Here is an 8,074-nt window from a genome sequence, read left to right as displayed (position 1 = left end):
CGAGACGGCCATGCCCGCAGGTCCCTACGGAAGCATTTCGATCGCCTCCGCCTGCGAGGTGTTCGTTGAAATGCTCGAACTCAAATGTGTCCCTTTTCGGATCATGGTGGACAGCGACGACGAATACTACTTCAAGAACTTCATCGACACGTCGTCGAAGAGGAGTCCGACGACGAATTTTTCACGGATGCTTCGCGCTGCTCATCCACGAGCACATTGTCTCGCGGATTCCCGTGCACCGGGGTCCTTGCCGGGCCGCGCGGCCGCCTTGGACCGCGAAAGAGAACGCGGCCACGACCAGCTCTACGGAGACTACTTCCAACCGAAGGCAATTTTCGGGCCGCCATTGTTTCGCCGGCGTTTTCGGATGACCGAGCCGCTGTTCCGCCGGATAATGGATGGCGTGAAGATCTACGACGACTACTTCCGTGCGAAAGTGGATGCACTTGGCAAGGTAGGCCTCTCTTCGTACCGAAATGCACGGCAGCGATTAGGATGCTCGTATATGGCGTTGCCGGTGATTTCGTAGATGAGTACACGCGCATGAGTGAGTCAACCGCCCGGAATCGATGTACGGGTTCACGCGGAGCGGTGATCGGTTCGTTCGGAGAACGAGTACCTCCGGCAACCTAATGCAGAGGACACGGCTCGTCCGTTGTCGATCAACGCCGCCGGGGGTTTCCTGGGATGCTTGGCAAGCATAGACCGCATGCACCGGGAGTGGAAGAACCGCCCCTTTGGTTGGCGAGGGGCATACGGCGGCCATTCGAGGGGTGCACGGTCATTCTTGAAGCTGTTGCTTCCCATGACACATGGATTTGGCACTCATTCTTCGGAATGGCCGGCTCGCACAATGACATCAATGTCGCTGCGGCGCTCTCCGGTGTTTGATAGACTAGCATACGGTCGGTCCCACGATGTGGATTTTGAGATCAATGGCCACCACTACACAAAGGGGTACTACCTTGCTGATGGTATCTATCCACCTTGGGCTACACTCGTGAAGACAATCCGAAACCCCACCTCAGAGCAGGAGGCAGCCCGGAAAGATGTGGAGCGGGCGTTTGGCATCCTCCAAGCTCGTTGGGCTATCGTCAGACACCCTGCCAGAGCCTGGGATGTGCAAACTCTGTGGGAGGTGATGACCGCTTGTGTAATCATTCATAACATGATTGTTGAGGTAGAGCGGGATGATTCACTCTTTGATAATGACTGGGAAGGCCAAGGAGAGTTGGTTACTCCTCAAGGTGGTCCGGCATCATTCCAGGACATTCTTCATGCGCACCATGAAATTAGAGATCTGGCTGTACACAACCAGCTTCGAGCTGATTTGGTCGAGCACATGTGGCGAGCATGTAGGCGGCAATGCCGCAAACAACAATGATGAAGGAAATCCTGAAGCCTAGAGCATTTGTATCGTTTTTCATTTTATTTGAATAATACTTTATCCTTGATTACATGGACTATGTAATGTGTAATACATTTTGAGCATTTGAACTATTTTATATATTTTATATAATACGTTTTTGCGTTTTTCTAGTGAATTTACAAGAAAAACATACCATAGGGCAACGCGACCCAAATCCCGCGTTGGGCGCAGCGCGCGACCCAAACGGACGCGCGGACGCGGGGCGACGTCCGCGCGTCCGCTCGGCCACGCAAACGGCCCAAAACGAACGGCCCAGCGCGTCTGTTTGGGTTGCCCGGTTGGAGATACCCTAAGCTCCCAGTGTTGGGACATCTTCGGAGCGATCGGCGGGTGGTTATCATTGGGCCCACTTGATGGAAAATAGCGTTTTGTTGCCGATCAAACGTACTATCTGCTTCACCCCACGTCGCTACGAGTCAGGCCATAGCACCCTCCACAACGGTCATCCTTCACCACTGATGGCTGACGTGTGATATACGTCTTAACTAATTATGCTCATTTGGTTGGATGAACGAGATATTTGCCACAGAAGCTTGCTGATGCTGTATTGTCAACGACAATGAGGGTGCAACCCAACCATTGAATTGAACTTTGTTTTTCAGAATTTCGCTGTTCATATCAAGATGACTGCCGATGTCGTTGAGGCCGATGATTATATTGTGGTGAGGTGGCCTCTACCGGGCTCCATCTTTTTTCTCGTCTTGTTCACAGACTCCTGGGAGTTCCCGACCATGCCGTCGCAAGATTAGCGCATTAGTAAATAGAACCATTTTTGATGGATCTAGAAAGGTTTTCTTCCAATTTATGTATATAGATCAGGTCTCCCTTTTTTTATTGTCTATGAGATCAAATGAATCGCCTTCTAAAGCACTCTCTAGATGCGGGATCGTCGAAAGCTGTAACTATTGTATTTACGTGAAATCTATCTCTTGGCTGACCACTGCGTGTCTTACAGCGTGCTCACGCGCCGTGGCCGCGCGATTCTGATCCGACGGCTCGCGCGTGTCGGTGACTTTTCTCTGCTCACGTGGTGGGACCCACGGCCACGGAGACACCTGCGCGTCACCTGCGGCACGCGTCGATTCAAATGTGCTCGCCCGAAGAGAGAGAGAGCAGCGGAGAGAGAAAATTCCCCTTCCCCCTCTTCTCTGCTCGCACAACCTCGTCGCCGGCGGGGCGATTCGCTGTGTTTTCCGGCGGAGAGGTGTGAGGCGGTGGTGCTCTGCATCTCCGAATCTACGTATCGAAGCGGGGGTGGGTGGATTTGGTAGTTTCGGCGGCTTGAAGGGCGAGGAGCTTCGTTTGCATCTTCCTCGCACCAACCTCGTCGCCGGCGACGATTTCGCTGCGGTTTCCGGTGAAGGGGTGGAGAGGCGGAGGTTCCTCTGCAACTTCGACGCTCCGTATCGAAGCGGGTGAGTTTCGATTTGCCTTTTCCTTCCATCTTCTCCACTTGATTTCATTTCTCGAACCGCATTAGTCGTCGCCGGCCATGATTCGGTCGTATTTTCGGGGCGTAGATTGGTGAGGCGCAAACTATGTTCAACCGGGATGACCCCTCTCGCTTTTGTGTTGACTAATTTGTGACCCTGGCCATCGTTTTTGTAGGGATTTCCTCGTCGGCGTCAAGTTCACCTCGGCGTCAAGTTCACCTCGGCGTCAAGTTCACCTGGGCGTCAAGTTCACCTCTGCTTGTTGATTTGACTTCCTGCCAAGTTCGTCCAGGAAGTGTGTTCAGGTTCACAAGGTAGGGCCATGGTTGAGTTCAGTTTGTCCACAGTTTTCAGCATCCATGTTTTAACCAGCCGCATTGTACTCATTAACTATGAAAATGTAGAAGTAATCCATGTTGAGTAATCCATCTGACTTGAACTATGAAATTGTAGAAGTAATTATGCAATGCAGAAGTATGTTTGGTGTCGCTGCAGGGTTAACTTATGTTTTATACATGCTCTGTAAAGTTTTTTAGAAGTAACATGATTGTAGAAGTAACTCATTTGTTTTTTGTGCTTCTGGCAAGTAACTCAATGTTTTTCATTGTGGGAGAAGTAGAACTGTATCATAGGCATGTGTGTTTCAGTATATGTACATACCATTATAAGTTACTTTTGTAGATTCAGCATTATTTTCTGAGGTGGTGTTGTTAGGATTTTTGTCCAGAAGTAACTATGTTGCCTACTCCTTTTTTGAAGTAACTCTCTGTGTTTTATAAAGTTGCATGAAAAGTAAACTCAATTTGATAATTCAGTGGACTTACTTTTCTTTTTACAGATTCACTTCATGAATGTTTTTTTGCTGAATGTTATTTTGCCTTTTTGTCAGGTAGTTTATTATTTTCGCTCCATTGCTGTGCTAACAATCGGGATCATTATGACGCCTTCTGTAAGTTTCCTTATTCTTGTGATATTTTATTAGTTACTTTTTTGTGTTTAAGGTTTTCATCCAGTAATCCAAGATCCGTTCATGTCATGCAGAAGAATGTTAAAACACCAAAGTCTGGTCACCCAAAGTTTAAGAATCTAAGGAAAAGGTTGCAGTACAAGCACAAAAATGAGGACTCCAGAGATGTTCCAGATGTTGAAAAACAATTACCTGCAGAGGTTCATAGTGTACCCCAAGATGTTGAAAAACAACTTCCAGGAAAAAGGAGAAAAAAGGTAAACATGCTGGTTTGATGTAACTTTCTTCTTGTCTGCAGGTTTTTTTGTATGTACTGGTATTTGACATGCTTGTGTTTTATGCAGCAACTGTTTTTTAACAGAGCATCCCCAATGAAAGTTGTTAAACTATACAAGAGTCAAAATGCAAGTCATCACCAAATTATTTCAGCCAATGGGTTTGGGAGTTTCCTGGGCATAAAATGTTCAAAGTTGCACCCAGATCTCTCCAACTACTTGATGGGCAGTTTCAACCATGAGTCATGCTCTCTTGATTTTCCTGGCAGAGGAAGCATTCCAATAACAGATGAAGTTGTCAAAAAAGTTCTTGGTTTACCATTGGGAAAATATCCTGCTCTATACACAGTGGATTCTAAAGCTACTTCATTTGTTATGAATACCCTTGGTTTCGGCAATGGCAAGCAACCAAAGTTGACAGATGTCAAGACTAAGCTGAAGGCGATGGTAAAAGGCGATGATTTGTACTTTATGACATGGGTGATGTATGTTGTCTGCTTCTGTGCTAGCTCCAACTACTGGTATTAGAGTTTGTCCCAAGTGCTATCCAGCTATAATGGATCCATCGAAGATAAAAGACCTCAAGCGGTGTCGATTTGTGATCACGAGTCCTCATTGAGACAGCGAAGGCAAAGGGAGTTAAAAATCCATTCAAAGCTTGCATGGCATTTTTGGAGGTGAGCATATTTAACTTCTGTACTATCATCTTGTATCTTCGAATTATATGTTACATCTCTTCTAATTTTTTTCTGTTACTATTATTTCATCTGCTTCTTTTTGACATGCAGATTCTTTACATTGACTCACTGGATACTGAAGATGCCAATGTCAGTCAGGATGGTCCAAGAATCATGTACTGGGATAACAAATCGGCAACTAAAGCTATCGAACAAGACTTGAATGATGATGGGTCTTTTGGAAGATTACCTGTAAGTTACTTCGAAGATTTCATGCATTTTTTATTTCTTATTTTATCCTGTTCATTTTTAAACTAATTTCCATGTTTCCTTCCTCAGCTGAAGAAATGTTTCAGGACCACTAGTGTGTTGATGCTAAGCACACCCACTGTGATTGACAACTTCGTTAAGGCAAATGCGCCCTCAGATTGCGGAGAAGAAGTAAGCCCAACCACATCACAGGCATTTGAAAAACTTTTTAAACTGTTTTTTTACCATGTTTCCCTACATCCTTGTATTATAACTATGTATATTGTCTTCTGAAAATAGGAAATCTCAAGGTATAGGGAAGCTGCACAAGAGATGTATAGCGAAATTGATGTAGCAATTGCAAAGTTCACGATGAAAGTTTCAACCATTAATACTGGTAAAAAACAGAAGAAATCTTCAACCAGATCTACACCATCTTCAAGAGGTCCAACTGAGAACAAGACTCGGCAGCAATTTTCAGGAGAGGAAACTGAAGGTTAAGATTCTGATTACCAAGTCAACCTGTCTGGGTCCGAAAGCGAAAGTGAAGGCGAAGGAAGCAAGGAGAATGCGTATGGCACTGATTATGATGATTTTGTCATACTTCCCAGGAAGAGGAAGAATTGCAATCGAGTTGTGCAGCAGAAGCATCAATCAGATGTCATAGGAAGACATGATGAGTTGCCTTGCAAGGTGGTTCAGTCACATGTACTCAAAGAGATGACAAAAGCACCAGAAGTTGTTTTGCCTGCACCTAAACTACTGGATGACAACATAGCTCGAACAGCGAATGACACAACTTGTAAGCTGCCAAGGCCAAGCAAACTCAAACAAAAGAAGAAGATCAAGGTTGCCAATGTGAACTCCGATGCGAGTACCGAACGGATGATAGCACCGGAAGAACAGATGATAGCACCAGAAGTAGTTTCTGTTCCACAACAGCATCAAGACAGTGTTGGTGCAACTAATGTCACAACTACGAACCTGCCAAGGCCAAGCGAACCCAATGGAAACAAGAAGAGGAAGTCTGCCGATGTGAACTCCGATGCAGAACCGTCTAACAAGGCAAGATATGTGATTCTTCCTCAGGAAACCAGAGGGACACCAGTTGGGGATTGCGCAAAAGAATCTCATGGCAATGAGTTGCAAGTGGAAGAAAAGGTTGCCATATCTGCTCTGGAGAACTTGAAATTGTATGCTTCTGATTCACAGTCAAGTAATGATCTTATTGGATGTGAAGTCAGTGCAAATCCAACTACAGCTGAGTCACGAACACTCGCATTACCAGGTAGAGGATGCTTGAAGCAAACCGAGGACTGGTCATCTGTGCATGCCATCGGGAAAGTAACAACTTATCGTCCAGACTACGGACATGTCTGATGCGAGAACCATCCACTCCAAGTTGACTGATGCCCCTCATGAAGGATCTGTTGCATCTGCTGTTCATTCTGAAGAGGCATCTCTTACAAAGAAATAAGTGTCTTGGGCAACCGACGTTCCAGTAGATGCAGTGGTCAATCTTAATCAACAGTGCATACCACCTGTTCATCCTATCAAGGATCTGCATACAGCCCCAGAAAATGAAACCACAACATTACCTTTGATTACACCTATTACTGGAAGGGAAGCCCAACGACCATTGCTAGGAGGCCTGTAACCAGATCAATGTCTCCATTGAAGGCAGCAAGTTCTACCAATACTGATGTCATTCCAGTTACCAGATCAAAGTCGTGTCTGAACCCAATGTTTCTTTCCAAAGAAAACGCCGATGTACAAGAAGGAAGATCTAGTCCTCACAGTGGAAATAACAACAACGACACTAGTACTCCTGGAAGCCATGGAAAGTTCGAACCAAGGACTAGCATACAAGGGAAGAAAACATTCGGCCTTCTCGATGACACGACAACAAAGAAGCTTGATTTTCAGGTCACTTCATACAAGGACAGACAAAGTTTATGGCTGCCCGGGGAAGCAGGATCATTTGATCTGGGGTTTGATAGTCCAAACAAAGAAAATGATAAAGGCAAAGAAGAGGTTGTTACCGGGCTACCTGTGATTACTTCAAGCAATGAGGATGAGTTCTATGGACCAGCTGAGGATTATGAAATGCTTGCAGCCATTGTGGGCGAAAAGTATTTCCCAACAAGCAGCTGCACTTTGAATGTTACTTCACTTGAGGACACCGCAAAGCGAAGTAACTTCGAACATGTTACTTCGGAGGGAACATCCGATAAAACTCCTATTCCTCGGGCTCACAAGAAAAGAGTAATAAAGCCGAGCAAAGACGCGGCTATCTCCATATGTTCAACGGGGCAAAAAACTGAAGAAACTATTACAAAGGAATCAATTGACATGTACAACCGAATATGTATGCATGGATCGAAAGCGAAGACACATCTGAAGGGTCACCTGATAGTTGATTATGGAACATATTTTGTTCATGTCCCAGATTTTGCTGATTCAGTCGAACCTGAAGGTTGGATAAGTAATTCGACTATGAATGTTGGATTACATGTTCTCTCTAAAGAATTGGAAGCACAGAAAAAATGTGTGCTGCCTCTCATCATAGCTGTAAGTTTTACATATAAGAACTCCCTCACCTTTTTAATATCCATGTTTATTAACTCAAAGCCAAATGTAACTAGTTTTGTCTGTAGCTAACCTCTATACCTCTCATCAAAAGTAACTCACGTGTTCTTGAATGTCAGAAGTAACTAGGTGTACTTAAGTATATTTTTTGTTGCAGAACCTATTTTTTCGAAGTTACATGTCTGTTTACATTTTTGAGAAGTAACTCTGTTAAATTTTAGAAGATAACATTTTAGGCTACTTCAAATCCTGATCTATTTTCTTGCTATTCTTTGCTGACCAGGACAAATTGCGAGACCATTCCTTCACCGGCAAGGACATTAAGAGGATGTTTTCATTCACAGACAATAACCGTCTTGACCACAAAGAGCAGGTTACATAAACTACTTTTTTTCCCTACACATAGCTGTTTGCTTTTTAACTTCCAACTGTGTTGACAGAGTTACATATGCAGG

The sequence above is a fragment of the Lolium rigidum genome, chromosome 1, assembly GCF_022539505.1.
Source record: "Lolium rigidum isolate FL_2022 chromosome 1, APGP_CSIRO_Lrig_0.1, whole genome shotgun sequence".
In the NCBI taxonomy this organism is placed as follows: domain Eukaryota; kingdom Viridiplantae; phylum Streptophyta; class Magnoliopsida; order Poales; family Poaceae; genus Lolium; species Lolium rigidum.
Note: the sequence above shows the minus strand (reverse complement) of the source record.